Raw genomic sequence first — 19,992 nt, 5'->3', positions numbered from 1 at the left:
CAGAATATTGAGCTGACGCATTTTAAAATTTCTGCTTAGCATGTTTTTAAATATTTGCTTATTTGCCACATTAGTAGCATTAGCCACCTTTCCCTACACCAACTTCCTCAGACCATACAGCTATCACTATATTTACATGGGAAGCACCAACACAATGTCTCAAGGCTTGAACCAAGGTTATAGGTTGCATTGCATACTTAACTGGAGTCCAGACGCAGGTGCCGGCAGGAGCGGAGACAGCAGCGCTCAGGACACCAGCCAGGTAGGGATACCTGCGAGCCAGGCAGACCACGGGTCAGGCTCCTGGGACGAGAGGACACGTGGACAGGTGTCTACGGCAACAGGTGAACGATCGGCTCCAGTAGGACTTCTGCAAGGGTGTGGAGGCCACCCACTACATAATGCAGGTGACTACTTGGGATTGGCCTGCCCCTCTCAACCATCGTCCGGGCCTAGGCCACACCAAGACATGGTTCCCTGTCCCGGATCTGCCGCGAGGGAGCGGGAGGAGCTTGCCGTCTCACAGCTTTGGGCACCCAGCGCAAGCCATCCTGAAGTGGCTGTCCTCGTCCGGCACCAGCTCCGAGGAGCTGTGCAACACGGCGTTTGCAGGCGCGAAGCTGACCCTGCGGCTCCCAGCTGCGCTGAGGAAGGCGAGTCCTCGGCCGAGGGCGGGACTCCGCGCTGAGTGCGCACGTGGTGCTTCCGGTTCCTCACGCCGCGGGCGCCATCTAGGCTGGCCGTGCCTGTGCCGAAGTGGGTTACTTCCGCCTCCGTGGCTGGAGGCCTAGGGCTCACGGCCGTTCCTTTCGCCTTCTTCCCCATTTTCCTTCTCTGGAAGCCGAAGCCCATCTCGGCCCGCTGCCCTTGCTAGCTGTGCTCTGAGTGGAGAAGGGCCGCCCGGAGAGCATGCCGGAGAGCAGGGACGCGGGGCTCCTCCGAGAACACCCCAGTGCTTGCCACTAGCCGCGGGACTCCAGAAGAAGGTGGCAGAGGGGATACCCGAGTGAAGGCCGGGCCAGGAGCTGCAGACGCACCTGGCGAGGCCCTGCGCCTGGGTGGATGGAAACTGGATGGATGGAAACACAGCCAGAACGGTTCTTAGTTCAAAAGACGCCGAGGGGAGCCTACTCTGTGATCATGTGTGATGGTAATTTCAGATTTTTTTCGGGCACACGGTTGTACGTGAGAGGAAAGACGGATGTGGGTCTGAGCTTGTTTGGAGGTCCGATTGGCCCCTTCCAGCGGCTGCGGCCACAGGGAATTGAGGGTACCAATTGGGCCAGGAGGTTCCACAAGCTCCTCTTGTTTCTGTGCACGTGGCAGGCTCACTCTCCTGGAACCCTCCGCTCTAAAACTGCACCGTGTTTCAAAAACCCACTCGAAATGAGGAAAAGAAGTCCCTCCTGGCCAAAAAGAAAAGTGTTCAAACCAGGAGCGTCCATACATCACTCAGTATGGTTTTCTATGTGTTAATTCACAAAGAAAATAAATATTTCCCAGGTGTTTTCTATTGAAAAAGAAATTATCAGGGGGTCTGGGTGCCTTAGTTGGTTAAACATGGGACTTTGGGCTCAGGTCATGATCTCATGTTTTGTGAGTTTGAGCCCAGCATTAGGCCCAGTGCTGACAGTGTAGAGCCTGCTTGGGATTCTCCCTCTCTCTCTCTCTCTCTCTCTCTCTCTCTCTCTCTTCCCCTCCCCTCCCCCACTTGTGTGCACCTGTGTGTGGTCTCTCTCAAAATAAACCTTAAAGAAATAAATAAAAATTTAAAAATAATAAAAAGTAAAAAATTCACTTTCAATGATATCTTAAGGGAGGAATCTTTCTCATCCTGTTACATACTAGTGTTCTAGTAAAGGTAACAGTTTAAGAACGTTTGCCTTTCTTGGATCCAAAGGAAAGTGCTAGATTAACAAGCACCGGGTTATCGTGCCTGCTATACTGCCTTACATCTCTAGAGTCTTCCATGTGAAACTTTAGATACTTCACATTTATAGTACTGTAGTACTATTCTTATTTTATGAATAGTGAAACAAAGGCTGAAGACTAAGGGACTATCCATGATCACAGATCATGGAATCATAGTAAGGAAGTAAATTCTCAAGAGTGGATCCTCACTCAGTCATTTTGTTGAGATCATCTGACCACAGGGTAGAGAAAATGACTTGTACAAATATGACAATGAGTTTGCCTACAAGGATTAATAAATGCTCTTATTTGAGAGGTTTTCTGACTCAAATATACATTTTCTTAGAGCAACCGAGGCTGGTAGGCATATTCTCCCTAGTCATTATTTTTCACGAGGTACCGCAGGAACAGCGCTTAGAGACTATGGGTATTCCAAGAGTCTAAGAAAATGTTTGAGAAAGGGGACAATATATATGGGAAAATCACAAAATTAGTCAACTTTTAATTCATTGTCTGCAAAATGTAGCATTACGGTATTTTGGCAAACGTGGTTTGACTCATGATTTTGTGTCAGTTATAAAGTGTATTTTAATATCTGATGAGTACATTTGAAACATGTTTGATGTGACATTATGCGTTTCAAAGAATGCCTAGAGCTTATGAAGGACCTCTTTCCTAGTGCCACCTGGAGACAATTATTCATCAAATGCCAGCTCAAGTGCCACTTCCTCTGAGAGCCGCTCACTATTCTGCATTTCTGCTTCCTCTGGGCTAAAGAGGTAAGCACTTACTTCTTGGTGTCCTGATGATAATTTGTTCAGACTGCTATTGTAATAGTTGATTATAGTTTTGGATTGTTTGTTGGTTGGTATGCTTTAACATACTGCCTGGATTCTTAGTTTATCAAGGGGAGGGACCAAATATTACTCCTCTCTATTCCCAGTATTGAGAACAGTACTGGTAACATGATAGGTGCCCCACGGTTGTTTAATGATTTAAATTACTTTTCTGTGCAAATAACAGAGTATCTAGAAGTCTCCCAGTACAATTATACTTCTTGGGGAATCCACATGTATTTATGAAATGTACATAATTTTGAGACTTATATTGGATTGTTTTACCTGGTTCGCTTTGCATCTCTAGCAGTTTTTGCTAGAACTACCTGGGTAGACAAAGAATGTTCGAATTAGGTTCGATCATTTAACTTTCTACCAGTAGCCTGAAACTTCCCCAAAATGCCTCCCTCCTCCATTCTCTTATTCTATTTTCTCTTCCCACCATGTTTCCCCCTCTTTACTGCTTCCATTTTGGACCAATTTTGAATGAATTTTTGGACCTAGCATCAGTTCTTTTGAGAATTATTTATGTGTAAGAACTCTGAAGATTCAAGATTTTCTCTCCTATAAACCTTTTCATAATTTTCTCATTCTTCTAAGCTGTTTGTTTCCTATTTACCTGGAGGGAAAAATGCAAGAGAGAGAACATGAGTGTTCTCTTAATATTTTTACACTTACCCATTCTCGATTAATTACAATGATATGCTGCAGATGTCCAGCATAAACTGCATCATTTAATGTGTAATTACACCTTTTAGATGAATTCCACATCTTATTGCTGTTATTTTCCATGGACTGGAGCAGTTATGTGCCTGAGCAGAATTAAGTTTCCATCATCCCGTGTCATAGGATATTACCTCATGGAAGATGAGAGTGAAGGAGAAACTAGCATGAAGAAAAATTTTTCTTAAGATAGAAAAAGTGGCATTTTGGGAATTCTTTGAGGTTACTAAAAGATAGGAAACTGTCAGATACCACTATTAATTCATGTATAAAAATAATCTCCATTTTACATATAGTGAAACTGTACACATGACAGTGAGTAATATTGCCTCTAGAGAAATAGGTTTTCAAGGAATATTGTATCATGGACTTGGTAACAATACTGTTCATATGCTTCAACTTTATTCATATGTGAGAATACCTATCTTTTAAACCCAAGAAAAAAAATTTAGTGTTCAAATGATAAAAGGGTAAAAGCAATATATAACATAGGGTTTTTTTTTTTTTCTTCATCTTGAACCTCATTTTTTATGTTGTCATAGAATTAACAAGAAGTGCAATTTTGGGGTGCCTGGGTGGTGCAGTTGGTTAAGCCTCCGACCCTTGATCTTGGCTCAGGTCATGATCTCACAGTTTGTGAGCTCTATCCTGGCATTGGACTCTGTGCTGATGGAGCCTGCTTGAGATTCTCTCTCTCCTCCTCTCTGCCCCTCCCCCGCTTATCCTGGGCAGGTTCTTCTTCCTTTTCTAGCCTTGCAAAATGCTGGTAACAGACACAGGCCTGTAGGGCCCCGGGCAGGTCTGTACCTCCTCTGGCTTACTGAAGACTGTTCTCTTCTGCTCCCTTCCCCTGCCTGCCGCCCAGGAAGCTCAGGGAGCTGGTTCTGTGTGGGCGATGGGCAGCTTCCGGCATAGGGATGGGACTTCAGGGCAGGCGTGCAGTCTGTTGAGTCCCTTGGTTTTATGTCTACATGTGTTTCTTCTAGTAGACTATCATCTCTTAAAAGATAAGACTCGATATTTATTTTCTGACAACTGCAGTACAGAGCATTGTATATAGAAATGTTGCTAAATAAACAATTGAGTTAATAACACATTTCTGAATACACTAGAAATTTAAAGGACAATGAAAAACACAGATTACTTTAATAAGGTCTGGGCATATTCATACTTAATACTATTGTTTAGATGTAGAAAGCTTAGGAAGATTTTGTTGTTTTCTCCCAGTCTTCCTCCTAAACTGCACATATTGTAGTTTTACCATCGACAAAGTAGTAGAGTTAAATGCTTCTTAATGTGAAAAATAAAAACAAATTATAACTAGGGCGCCTGGGTGGCTCAGTCAGTTAAGCATCCAACTTCGGCTTAGGTAACGATCTCATAGTTCGTGAGTTTGAGCCTCACGTCGGTCTCTACTGACAGCTCAGAACCTGGAGCCTGCTTCAGAGTCTGTGTCTCCCCCTCTCTCTCTGCCCCTCCCCTGCCCATGCTCTGTCACTCTCTGTCTCAAAAATAAATAAATATTAATAAATATTTTTTAAAAAACAAATTATAACTTAGCATATATAGAAAGTAAAGAAAATATCACTCCCAACCTAACAGTGTAAAAAGTGCAGACAACCTACAAAACCAGGATTTGGGGGGAATCTACTAGAAAGCTGAGGATGTAAAGTAAAGCAAGTTGATTAAATTCCTTAGTTGTCTCTCAAAGGAGAAAGAGGACAAAACAACTATTTTGTCTTGACAGAATGAAGGTGATAGAGATGACTACCATACAAGTCGGTAAGAGGGAAAAAAAACTCTGGACATGGCCCCAAAGACAGATAGTGAGTAAAGAAACATCTATTTAAGAACATCTATGACAATTCAGTAATAAAGGTGAGAGTCTGTAGTGTTTGAACCAAGACTTGTGTCTTGCTCCCTGTTCCCAGCTCAGTGAGGCAGATACTCTGTTCCACACTACTACTTTCAAGAACACCAGACATCTTCCTCTCAGCTCCAAGAGGGAGACTTTCTTCCCAGGAGGAGTGGAGCATTGTTGTTTCCCTTTTCATCCCCAGCTGCTTGTTACTAAGGTCATGTCCTGGGTGGGTGCATTTGAGAGGCGGATAGGTCCCTTCTTCTACTCAGCCCCCACTCATGGGACAGACTCTGCCTTGGGTGCCGCACACTAAAATACTGGGGCCCGGTCAGTTTTGCCCTGACTTTGGAGCTGGTGGTTTCCCACTAAGAGAGACAAGCCAAGAGAACCCTGTGCTCCTGTTCTCACCTACCGAATGCTGAATTCCTAGAGCATGGTGTCACTCAGAAGACTGCCATTGTCCCTATCCTTAAATCCAGAACTTTGGCTCCGAAATTTTGCCTTAGCAAGAGAAACAGGCCAAAAAAACAGACAGCTACTAATTTCTTCCCAAGGCACTGACTTCATTTGCAACAGAGTGAAGAAATTCCAGGCTAAACTCAATTTCAAGAATAATGGAGGTTGTGGTGAAGCCATTTGGGAGGAGATTCAAGCTACAGGCTAAACTATAGGTCAGTTTATTTCAAGGAGAGAACTAGGGAATAATTCAGGGAGGAGAAGTCCTGGCATCAGAACAAAATGAAATGTTTATCAGAAATTGTTCCTTCAGAGGAGTCATGTTTGATTGGATTCGTTTATAGAACAAGTTATGCCCCAGGGCATTATTAACAAAATAGATCAGCTAGCTGGTAATTGGTAAAGTTTAACTTTTAGAGATGATTAGGGGAAATAGATGGAAAAAGTCCTACGAGTACCACTGTCATCTCAGTGTGACTGGGCATACCTGAATTTGTACTACCCTGGGGAACAACATCACAGGCTGACATTAAGGGTAGGGAGAGATTAACTTCACTAAAATAATCCAGTAAGTCACTAGACAAACAAACAATAATAATAACAAGCCCAATGGTAAGGGGTGGAATAATGTGCAGAGTTGCTACTATATATTATATAAAATTGCCAGTTTCCAAAAGAAAATTATGAGAATGTAGAGAAACAGGACTATATTGGTAAAAAGGTCAATCCATCAAGATAAAATGATTATAGGCATATATGCACTCAACATGAAGCAAAAACAAGAGAAGTAGGTAATTCAACAATAAGAGAGACTTGAACATCCCATTTTCAATAATGGGTAGAAAATCTAGATAGATCAGCAAATAAATAGAAAACTTGAACCACACTATAAACCAACTAGAACTTCAGACATTTTTGGAACGCTCACCCAACAAAAGCAGAATATGCATTCTTCTCAAGTGCTCACAAAACATTCCCCAGGGTAGACCATATGCTAAGTCATAAAATGAATCTCGATGACTTTAAAAGGATAGAAATAATACAAAGTATGCTCTCTGGCCACAATGGAATGAAATTAAAAACTGATAGCTGGAAAATTTTGGGAACTCATAAATATTTGGAAATTAAACATCACGCTCCTAAATATCCAATGGGTCAAAGAAGGAATCAAAAAAGAAATAAGAAAATACTATGCCATTAATAAAAATGAAGACAACATACTAAAATTTATAGAATGAGACTAACATAATAGAGGTAGATTTATAGTAGTAAATGTCTATATTAAGAAGAAAGATTGAAAATCAGTAACCTAAACTTTCACTTGTGAACACTGAAAAGATACCTAAACCTAAAAGTGAGCAGGAAAAATAAAATAATAAAGATTAGAGCAGAAATTAAGGAAATAGTGAATAGACAAACAATAGAGAAAAATCAATGAAACCAAAACGTTGGTTCTTTGAAAAGGTTGCTAAAATTAATGTCTTTATCTATATTGATCAAGAAGAAAAAGACTCAAATTATTGGAATCAGAAATGAAAGAGGGAGCTTAACTGCTGATCCTGAAGAAGTAAAATGAATTTTGGAAGAATCCTGTATAAACTTGTATGCCAACAAAATAGATAATGTAAATGAAATGGGAAAATTCCTAGAAATGCACTAACTACCAAAACTGACTCTGGGAGGAAAAAAAAAGACATTTGAACTTGATTTATGTAATATGTGAAAAGATTGAGTAAGTAATTTTTTTTAAATCCACCAAAGAAGCCCAGGTGACTTCACCACTGAATTCTACCTAATATTTCAAGAAAAATTAAATCCAATTATTCACAAACTTTTCTAAAAAAATTAGAAGAGGAGGGAATACTTCACAACTCATCTTTGAGGCCAGTATTACTATAATATCAAAATCAAAGATATATCACACAAAAAAATAAAACATAAGTATCCCTATGAATGTAGACAAAACCCTCAAAATATTAAACCAAATCCAGAAACATTAAAAAAAAAAAAAAAAGAAAAGAAAAAGAAAAACACACCATGACCAATGGGATTTATCCTGGGAACATAAGGCAGGCTCAACATTTGAAAATCAATGAATATTATATATTACAGTAGTACAATAAAAAAACAAAAATAAAAAATGGTTCTCTCAATAGATGTAGAAAAGGCGTTTGACAGAATCCAATATCTTTTGATAGAAAAGGCACTCAACATACTAGGACGAGAAGGGGATATGCCTAACTTGACAAAGAGCATCTATTGAAAAACCACAACTAATATGACATTTAATGATGAAAAACTGGATGTTTCCCTTAACATCAGAAAAACATAAGGATGTTGTCTCAGCTTTTATTCAGCATTGTACTGGATGTTTCAGGGCAGTTACGCAAGCAAAAGAAATAAAAGATACCAAGAATGGAAAGGAAATAGTAAGATTATCTCTATTTGCAGAAGACATCATTTAATACATAGAAAATCCTAAATATTTCACTAAAATGAATTAGAATAATAAATAACAAGACTAATTGAACTAAAATAATTAGAACTAATTAAATGAGTTCAGTTAAGTTTGCAGTATACATGATCGATATACAGACATCATTTGTACTTCTGGCTGCTTGGAAATAATACTTCAAAAATGAAATTAAAAATTCATTTGTGATCGTGTAGGAAATAGTAAATTATTTAAGAATGAATTTTACAAGAGAAGTACAAAACTTATAAAAGGGGAAAAGCTAAAGAAGATGTAATAATTGGAAAAATCCTATGTTCATGGATCAAAACACTTAATATTAATTTTTTTATGATGGCAGTACTCCTAAAACTAATCCACAGATGTAACATAATCCACATCGAAGTTTCAATGGACTTATTTATAGAAATTAACAATTCGATTCTATAATGCATACAGGATTTCAAGACCCCAAGAATAGTCAAAATAAATTTGAAAGAATTACATATAGAAGACTCACATTTCCTTATTTTGAAATTAACTTCAAACCTTGAGTAAACCAAGACAGTGTCATACCGGCACAAGGATATACAGATCAGTGGAATAGAACGCCTGCACATCTGTGGTCAACTGGTTTGCAACAAGGGTGCCAAGACCATTCAGTGGGAAAGCAAGAATCTTTTCAACAAAAATGGCTGATACAACTGGATTTGCAAAGAATAATTGCCCCCTTCCTCCCACCATATACAGTAATTGACTCAAAATGCATCAAAGCCTAAAGGCAAGAGCTACAGCTATGAAACTCTGAGAAGAAAACAAAAAAATAAATGGGTCAATGTATTTAATGTACAGTGTTCTATTAGTTTCAGGTGTACCATAGAGTGATTCACCAATTCTATACATTACTCGGTGCTCATCATAAGTGTATTCTTTTTTCAATTTTAATTCCGGTGTAGCTAATGTTGCGTTGTATTAATTTAAAGTGTACAGTACAGTGATTCGGCATTTCTCTATATTTAGTGCTCATGATGGTAAGTGATCACCTTCACCTATTTCACCAGTCTCCCGTCTACCTTCCATATGGTAATGCTGCAATAAACATAGGTATGCATATATGTATTTAATTGGTGTTTTTGTGTTCTTTGGGTAAATTCCCAGTACTGCAATTACTGAGTTGTAGGGTAGTTCTATGTTTAAATTTTTGAGCAACCTACATACTGTTTCCCACAGTGGCTGCCTCACTTTGCATTTCCACCAACAGTACCAGAGGATTCCTTTTTCACCACATCCTTGCCAACACCTGTTATTTCATGTGTTTTTGATTTTAGCCATTCTGACAGGTGTGGGGTGATATGGTATTTTTATTTATTTCCCTAATGATTAGTGATGTTGAGCATCTTCTTCTGTGTCTGATGGCCATCTGTATGTCTTCTTCTAGAAAACTATCTGTTCATGTCTTCTGCCCATTTTTTATTTTGATTATTTGCTTTTTTGGTGTTGAGTTGTGTGTATTTATATATATGTGTGTGTATACATATACATTACATATGTGTGTATACATATACATTTGTATACATATATACATATATACATGCATACATATATGTGTGTATACATATACATTTGTATACATGTATACAAATAAATATATGTATACACATATATATGGCAAAATATATATATATATATGTGTGTGTATATATATATTTTCTTTTTTTGGATACTAATGCCTTATCCAATATGTCATATGCAAATATCTTTGCCCACTCAGTAGATTGTCTTTTAGTTTTCTTGATTGTTTCCTTTGCTGTGCAGATGCTTTTTATTTTGATGTAGTCCCAGTAGTTTATTTTGATGTTGTTTCCCTTGCCTGAGGAGACATTTCTAGAAGAAGGTTGCTATGGCTGATGTTAGAGATATTGATGCCTATGCTCTCTTCTGGGATTTTTATGGTTTCAGGTCTCACATTTAGGACTTTAATCATTTTGAGTTTATTTTTGTGTATGGTGTAAGAAAGTGGTCCAGTTTCAGTCTTTTGCTTATAGTTGTTCAGTTTTCCCAACACTATTTGTTGAAGAGAGTGTCTTTTTCCCATTGCATACCTTGCTTCCTTTGTCATAGTTTAATTGACCATATAATTGTGGGTTTATTCTGGGCTCTCTAATCTGTGCCATTGATCTGTGTATCTATTTTTGGGCCAATACCATACTGTTTTGATAATTAAAGCTTTGTGTAGTATATCTTGAAATATGGGATTATGATGATTACTGTAGTTTTGTAGTGTATCTTGAAATCTGCAATTGTTATACTTCCCATTTTAGTTTTCTTTCTCAACATTGCTTTCTTTGGGGTCTTTTGTGGTTTCATACAAATTTTGGGATTCTTTGTTCTAGTTCTGTGAAAAATGCTGTGGGTATTTTGATAGACATTGCTTTAAATATTTAGATTTCCTTGGATAGTAGGAGCATTTTAACAATACTTGTTCTCCCAATCCATGAGCATGGAATATCGTTCCATTTGTTTGTGTTCTCTGCAATTTGTTTTATCAGTGTTAGATAATTTCCTTGGTTAAATTTACCTCTAGGTATTTTATGATTTTTGGCACTTGTAATTGGGATTTTCTTAATGTCTCTTTCTACTACTTCATTATTAGTGTGTAGAAATGAATATATTTCTATATATTGATTTTGTGTACTTAGACCTTACTGAATTCATTCATCAGTTCTAGTAGTTTTTTGGTGGAGTCTTTAGGGTTTTCTATAGATAGTATCATGTGATCATCCAATAGTGAAAGTTTCACTTCTTTGTTATGAATTTGGATGTCTTTTATTTCTTTTCTTGTCTGATTGCTGTGGCTAGGACTTTCAGTGCTATGTTGAATAAAATGGTGACATTGGACATCCTTTTCTTATTTTGTCTGTTAGGGGAAGAACTCTGTTTTTCGCCCTCCAGTTTGATGTTAGCTTCGGGTTTTTCATATATGGCCTTTATTATGTTGAGGTATGTTTCCCTAAGCCTACTTTTTTGAGGGTTTTGATCGTGAATGAAAATTAAAAACTTTTTTTGCTTATAAGAACACCATCTAGAAGTAGACAACACCCAGAATGGCAGAAAACAATTGCAAATCTTGTAGATATTGCTGAATATGAAGGTGAAGCTGGAATGCTTAGAAAAACTTTGGCACCTCAAGCCCCATTCTAAGTGCAAGGTAATAATAGCCAATAGTATTTGAAATCTGTGGCAAAGAGAAGGTTATGAGATAAGTAATAAAACCCATAAATAGTCAAACTGCTGATTAAAATAACAATCCCACATACCGGCAGCATAACAACAACAACAAAAAAGTCATGCTGCTTTGTAGGCATAAATACTACTTTGCTCAGTCTTGACTATTCCATATATGATAACCAAGAATTTAGTAAAAAATTATCAGATAAAAAGAAAGCCAATCAATAATGAAGAGACAAGGTAATCAAAAGATCCAGTTTCAGAATGACCCAGATGTTGAAATGATATGAAAATTTTATTTCTCTAACCGTGGCTTTTCCCAGAGGAGTAAAAAAAAAAAAAAGAAAATTTTAAATAACTTAATGAAGGACACCTGGGTGGCTCAGTCAGTTACGCTCCTGACTTCGGCTCAGGTCACGATCTCATGGTTTGTGAGTTCAAGCCCTGTCTGGGCTCTGGGCTGATAGCAGTCTGGAGCCTGCTTTGGGTTCTGTGTCTCCCACTCTCTCTCTCTGCCCCTACCTCACCCATCCTCTGTCTCACTGTCTCTGTCTCTGTCTCAAAAATAAATAAATATTAAAAAAATAAAATAATAGCTATTGAAAAACTGGGCATCATGTAGGAGCAGGTGGCAATTTTCAGAAGACTGGAAGAAACTTTTTTTAAGCATCAAATAAGAATACTAAAACTAAAACCTATAACATAGAGATGAAGAATTTCTCCAGTGGGCTTATAAGCAAACCAACCATAGCTGGGGAAAAAATAACTAAATTTGCAGGTAAATCAGTAGTCATTACCAAAACAGAAACCCATGGATTAAAAAAAAAGAAAGGAAAAATAGAAAGAAAAAATCATCCAAAATAGAACAGAGCATTCAAGAACTTCAAGACAATCACAAGTGGTCTAACATACATGAAATTGGAGTCGAGAGAGAGAGAGAGAGAGAGAGAGAGAGAGAGAGAGAGAATGAATCACAATGTCAAGAGATAATGTCCTCAATTTTTTCTAAAAATGTATGGGGAAAATAAAAGCCACAGATACATGAATTGCAAAAAATCTTAGTAAGATAAATTTCCCACAACACACCTATATACATCATAGTCAAATAGCTACAACTCAGTGATAAAAAGAAAAATTTGGAAAGTAAGCAAAAACAAAAACTACATACAAAGAGACAAAGGTAATAATTTCATCACTTTCATTGGAAAGTGTACACGAGAATAAAATGAAAGGACATCTTTAATAAATGAAAAATCTCTCAATTTAGACTTGGTTACTCAGAAAACGTCTTTATTTTTTTTATTTTTTTTATTATTTTTTTCAATATTTGAAGTTTATTGTCAAATTGATTTCCATACAACACCAGTGCTCATCCCAAAAGGTGCCCTCCTCAATACCCATCACCAACCCTCCCCTCCCTCCCACCCCCCGTCAACCCTCAGTTCTCAGTTTTTAAGAGTCTCTTATGCTTTGGCTCTCTTCCACTCTAACCTCTTTTTTTTTGTTTTCCTTCCCCTCCCCCATGGGTTTCTGTTAAGTTTCTCAGGATCCACTTAAGAGTGAAACCATATGGTATCTGTCTTTCTCTGTATGGCTTATTTCACTTAGCATAACACTCTCCAGTTCCATCCATGTTCAGCAAACATGTCTTTAAAAATGAATGCAAAATGGGGCACGTGGGTGGCTCAGTTGGTTAAGCATCTGACTTCTGCTTAGGTCATGATCTCATGGTTCACAGGTTCAGGCCCCGTGTCAGGCTCTGTGCTGACAGCTCAGAGCCTGGAACCTGCTTCATGGATTCTGTCTCCCTCTCTCTCTGCTCCTCCCCTGCTGATACTCTGTCTCTCTCAAAAATAAATTAAAAAAAATTAATAAAAAATGCACCATAAAGACTTTGTCAGGCAAACAAAAGCTGGGAGGATTTACTGCCTCAGGCCTGTGCTAAAAGAAATGTGTAGGCAGTTCTTTAGACAAAGGAATATTCTGTCATATAGAAATTGAGACCTCCTCAGAGAAATAGTGTAGCAGAAAGCATAAAAATCATAGTAAGATATGGGCACCTGGGTGGCCCAGTTGGTTAAGTGTCCAACTTCAGCTCAGGTCATGGTCTTGCAGTTCATGAGTTGAAGCCCTGCATTGGGCTCACTGCTGTCAGCACAATGCTCACTTTGGATCCTCTGTCCCCCTCTCTCTGCTGACCCCCTTCTCTCAAAAATAACATTAAAAATTAATGGTAAAATATAACAGATATTTTACATAATCTTAATTGCTTTAAGAGATAATGCAGTAGTAGTAACAATGCCTTACACTATATATGAAATGATATTTGAAGGTTGATTATGATACATTAATGATGTGTAGTCATTAGTCATCATTAGTGATGGCAGTCACTTAAAATAATTTAACAGTATTCCTATCTAGTATAGGAAAATCTATGGAAAAAAAAATGCTGTAGTCTAAAAACAAGTTGTTAAATAATGAAGACCTCATCGCTTCTTAAAATCCATTTGTTATGCATTGAAAATACAAATGCATTTTAATTGTCTTTAATCCCCAAATCAGTAAACTTTCCCTAAAATACCTGTGATTAATATGGCAAAGAATTTAGTGGAAAAGGTGACCACCATTTTTTTCTCTTCATACTTACAGCACTATCAAAGTTTAGAAATATTTTGTTCTAAACAGCAAGCAGTAAGATGAGGTCTTTCCATTCCTTACTATAGTAGGAAAAATAGTGAATTTGCATTATAAAATCACCTTTCAGGACATCATGTTTCAAAATATAACATCAAAAATCTGTAGACAGTGTGAAGAGCCCCAGGCGATAAGAGGAATGTTAAATGTAGAGTTTTCCATGTGAGGAAATAACACTGGTCATTTTTTCCTAATATTTTTTATTTTTACTTACACTGATATTTTGGATCCAGAAGACATTGGAGAACTAGAATATTTGTCTTTCCAGTTGTCATACAACATATTTGGTTCCAATGGAACAAAACAACAAGTTGAATTTTTAATCCTAATACAAACTTTCCTGGTTTTTAAGCTTTCAGATTATAGTTATTGTTGTAATATGATTAATAGAATCACGTCAAACATTTTTTTGGCATTAATTGAACTACAATTTATTTCAATCTTGGGTTTGATGATGTTTTTATGCTCTACATGGGAATAGTAGTGACTGGTTTTCTGCAGTGTCTTTCCATCCCCCTTTCTTTTCAGTTCTGCCTCTAGATGCTGCAGTAGATCAAAGCTTTTCAGAAGCAGCATCGTGCTCATTGTCTTTCGAGTCATGGTACGATAGAGAGTGACAAAGAAGAACAAGAATGTTTGGAACAGCTATAATAGTATCTATTATGCATCAATCATAGAAGGACAAGCTGAATTGTGTGGAATTGATATGTGCCTATTGTCAAAGCTTTTTCTGTAATATCAGATAGAAATAATCATTCTGAGGCAGGCTTTCCTGGGAAAGATATCCTCTGTCTCTTGGACGTGCATTTTCAGTGTGGTAGGTGGTTCTGTAATTACCGTAAGGCACAGAAAATGAGTAATTCAATTTCAAAGAATTGGTTTTAATTACTGTGGCAATACTAAATGATCAAGCATTGAAATGGATAATACTACGCAATGAACTGGCAGTCCTCTGAATTAGAAATTGTCTATTTTCATATATATTTTTTTTATCTGGCAAGTAGCTTAAATGTGGAGAAATGCAAATGCTTCACAGAACTGCAAGTGGGTATCTGCCAAGTAGGTATGCATTAAGAGTAAAATGTCTGACGCTCTTAAGAATCTTGAAATTTGTTTTCAGAAATCTCTAGGTCACAAATGTCCTACCTGACACATGCATAATTTGTCTTGTATACATACTTAGGGCACAGGTTACTTGGCACCATTTTCTTATGTTCACATTTATAATTTAAATGAAAATGTTAAATATTTTATTCTAATTAATCTTATAAAATATCTGATTATGGCATATGTCATCAAATGTCCTTCAAAAAGTGAAATTCAAGGTCTTTTTCTAACAGTTTTTCAGGGACTCATTAAAAAAATTTTTTTTAACGTTTAATATTGAGGGACAGAGACAGAGCATGAACATGGGAGGGGCAGAAAGAGGGGGAGACATAGATTCTGAAGCAGGCTCTAGGTTCTGAGCTGTTAGTACAGAGCCCAATGTAGGGCTTGAACCCACAAACTGCAAGATCATGACCTGAGCTGAAGTCGGATGCTTAACCAACAGAGCCACCCAGGCGCCCCTTCAGGGATTCATTTTGTAGGAAGATATACAAATTTATTAAAAACCTTTTATTAAATAAATAAAAACATTATTTAATAAATATTTTTATTAATTTAATATTTTTAAATTTAATAAATATTTATATTTATATTTATTATATTTATATGACATATCATAATATATCTATATAACATAATAATTATATTTATTATTTATTAATTTAATATTTATATGTATTTATAATTAAATATTTTATTTATTATTTATAAATGAATATTTTATTTACTTATTTATAAATATTTTTACTTATTTATAAATATTTTATTTATTTATTAAATAAAAATATTAAATTAAAAACATTATTTATACTTTTATAAGGTACAAAAAGCATAATTTTTCAATAGACACATTATTGGTTTTTTAACATTTACTCATATTTTGAGAGACAGAATGCAAGTGGGGAAGGGGGAGAGAAAAAGGGAGATAAAGAATCTGAAACAGGCTCCAAGCTCTGAGCTGTTAGCACAGAACCTGATGCTGGGCTCAAACCCATAAACCGTGAGACTGTGAGCTGAAGTTGGATGCTTCACTGACTGAGCCAACTGGGTAACCCATAAACACATAATTAAGAATGTAAATTAACTAATTTTAGATTGATGAACAGTTGTTAATAACATTGTATGTTAATTATACTTAAATAAATAACATTTTAATTTTATTTCATTTTCTAATTTTAATGAAAATAGAAAAAAGGCACAAAGATGAGTAAGTTCTGTGGATAAATTTTACAGCATGGTGATTATATTTAATACCTTATAAAACATACTCAGAAGTTGCTAAGAGGAAATATTAGGGGATCTCATCACAAGAAAAAAGTTGTAGCTACAGGAGCTGACAAATGTTAACTAAACTTAACATGGTGATCCTTTCAAAAAAATGTATATATATCAAATCATTATATATATATGTATATGTATATATGTATATGTATGCATATATGTACATGTATATATGTATACATATATATGTGTATATGTATATATGTATATGTATACATATATGTATATGTATATATGTATATGTATGTGTGTATATGTATGTATATACATACGTATATGTATGTATATGTATATATGTATTTGTATATATATGTATATGTATATATATGTATACGTATATATGTGTATATGTATATATAATGATTTGATATATATACATACATATACACATATATATATACATACATGTACATATATACATATACATATATATATCAAATCATTACATATATATACATACACACATACATATATATAGCAAATTATTATGTTATATAGTTTAATACAGTTGCTGTATGTAAATTATGACTCAATAAACCTAGCATAAACATAATTCTTCACCATAAAAAATAATTTGCGTTACTGAATGCTAACAAGCTTGAAAATCCAGATAAAATTGGTGATATTCTAGGGAAATTCCAGTCACAAAAAATTGATTCAAGAGATGATTGAAAAGTATGTAGTAACCATAGAGGAATTGATAACTCAGAAGGCACAATTGGCTTCCAAGGAAATCACATCAAATCTTCTAGGATCAGATTTCTATGCTATTTAAAATTTTCTTAACCACCTTCCCCTTTCCAGTTATAATACCTGCATTACACCGTTAACAAAACTAGAAGATGGCAAAGAAAAATATAATTTTGACTCATGTCACTTATAAAAATTGACACAAATATCTTGAATTAAATTTTATCTATTCTCAGGCCAATTTAGTTCTCTTTGATGGGAATTTACATCTTAAGCAAAGACACATGAGAATGAAAGGTGGTTGAACTGAAAGTAATAGAAATAGATAAAGCCTTGATGATTGTGGCCTCCTTCCTGCTACTAACTGTGATATTCAGAGCAACTCTGCAAATACTTCACATGTTCTTGTTATTGTCGTTTTTCTTTAATTTTGTGAACTTCCTAGTATTTTTGCAGTATACCCTTTTGTCTTGCTTAATTAAGTTGGGCACAATCAGTTTTTGTTGCTATCGTAACAATTAATCATAAATTAGGGCTTGCCTTTGTCAGCTGGAAGTGCCTTTACAAAAATACCTTACACTGGATGGCTTAAACAATGGAAATTCTTTTCCCAGTTCTGAAGGCTGGGAAGTCCAAGATCAAAGTGCTCACAAGGTAGGTTTCATCCTGAAGCCTCTGCTTTTGACTAACAGGCAGCTGCCATCTCACTATGTGCTCACATAATCTCTTCCTTGTGTGAGGGGAGAGAGCAGGAGAAGTAGGCTTTCTGTTCTGTGGAAGGGGTTCTATGAGGGTACTAGTCACATCACAAGGCCTCTACTTCATCCATATCAAATTACTTCCTAAAGGCCTCATCTCCACATACCATCAAGTTATGGTTAGGCCTTTCATATGTGAATTTTGGAAGATACAAGCAGTAATGCTGTTACTACTCTTATTATATAGAGCCTGCAATGTTGTTGTTGTTGTGTGTGTGTGTGTGTGTGTGTGTGTGTGTGTGTGTGTGCTGTTAGCTCACAGTTAATAGAGGGGGGAAGTAAACTAAGAATTGGCTGAAAATAGAATAGAATAAGAACGTAAAGTTCAGATTCTGATTTAGAGAATGACCTGTAATTACAGACCAAGGATGGATTAGGATACTTACCCCTTTAGGTTCCTAACAACTCCTTCAGTCTTCTTTACAGATAAATTCTGCACACTGTCCACTATTATGGATTAATTGTATTAATCAAAAGTTAAGTTTTTAAAAAGGAAATTAAAGTAATATAAAATATCTTTGTAGATTTTCAGAAAGCTTTCTGTGATATGAAAATAACATGTAAGAGCAGGACAGATAAAAGCAACTTTCTTTGGAAACTACTTTCAAAATGAAAACTCACTGGTGAAGGTAAATTAACACTGAATTAGTAAAGTTATTAAACTGCTTTTAAAATAAACAATGACGAATCACAGTATTTGCCAAATTTTCATAGATTAGATTTAGTAGAATATACTTCAGTTTAACTTTGCCATTGTTTTCATTCCCAACAAATACAATTCCACTTAACATTTACTTTCTAATAAACATTCTGTGGTGGAGATTTGGAAATATGTTATTCCTCAGTAACCAATTTATAGGGTCTTGCTTTTATTTCAGATGCAAATCTGTCAAGTATTGAACTACATTAAACTTGGAAGCCAAATAAATAAAGGCCTAAGGGGCACTTGGGTGCCTCAGTCAGTTGAACATCTGACTCTTGATTTTGGCTCAGGTCATGATCCCAGGGTTGTGGGATCAAGCCCTGTGTTGGGCTCCATGCTGAGCATGAAGCCTGCTTGCGATTCTCTCTCTCTTTCTTTCTCTCTTTCTCTCTCTCTCCCCCCCTTCCCTCCCTCTCCTTCTCCCTCCCTCCCTTCCTTCCTTCCTCTGTCTCTCTCTCTCTCTCCCCCTCTCCCTCTCTCCCCTTGTGCCCCTCAGCCACTCATGTGTGCATGCTGTCTCTCAAATAAAAAACAAAGGCCTTGATATTAATCTGTACATGACAATAATTTTCAAGAAACGAGGGGTATTTAATGCCAAGTTACAATTATCAAGAATGATAATTTATGTGTGTCCACAAATTAGGGATGATCTCCCAGCTTCAGTTAGCAGGAAATGTATGCATTTAAGGGACATTAGTTCTGTGCAGGTAGGTAAGTAGCCCACTTAATCCCACTAATTCTATGCTATGTCTATAATCAGGTACGACATTAAATAGAAAGAAAGGAAAAGTCTATGTCTAGACAATGTGTGATTCAATAAAGAGATTTGTAGTGATGGTACAAACTATCGATACAAGTCTAGGGCTGTCAAGAACAGTAAGGATATATATGTAGATGCAGTTATTAATAAAGGTATCTGTATCAGTGCAGATTGGTATATATAGATCTGTGTGTAGGCAGGTAAGTTGGCAAGTAAATAGATCTAGAGAGAAAAAGATCATATGCTGGTTTGTGTCTGATCTTGAGATTCAGGCCTGAATCCTCTCTTTTGATACCTTTCTTTAGTCTATCCAAATCTAAGTAAGACAGCTTTACCATGGCCTCATAGAGAGAAGTCACTTCTCCATACCTGCCTACCTGAGCCAAGACAGAAAGTGCTCTTGATGGTCAAATTCTTTTATCAATCACCTCCTCTATGTTTGCACAGTTGTTGGGTTTAAGAGCTTTGCTGCTCAATAAGGACCAATTGTGACGGTCCAGAGGCAGATCTTTCCCATATAGGTATCATAGGG

General features: G+C 36.5%; 1 long non-coding RNA gene across 1 annotated transcript; it reads left to right on the top strand.

Moving 5' to 3' along the window:
• Positions 1-238: 238 nt before the first annotated feature.
• Positions 239-6,475, top strand: LOC128316296 (uncharacterized). Its single transcript, XR_008299943.1, has 3 exons — positions 239-1,150; positions 2,591-2,690; positions 5,218-6,475. It is a non-coding gene; the product is annotated as an uncharacterized LOC128316296 (long non-coding RNA).
• Positions 6,476-19,992: the final 13,517 nt, after the last annotated feature.

Source organism: Acinonyx jubatus, chromosome B4 (genome assembly GCF_027475565.1).
Source record: "Acinonyx jubatus isolate Ajub_Pintada_27869175 chromosome B4, VMU_Ajub_asm_v1.0, whole genome shotgun sequence".
In the NCBI taxonomy this organism is placed as follows: domain Eukaryota; kingdom Metazoa; phylum Chordata; class Mammalia; order Carnivora; family Felidae; genus Acinonyx; species Acinonyx jubatus.
Note: the sequence above shows the minus strand (reverse complement) of the source record. Positions and strands in the feature narration are given on the sequence as shown.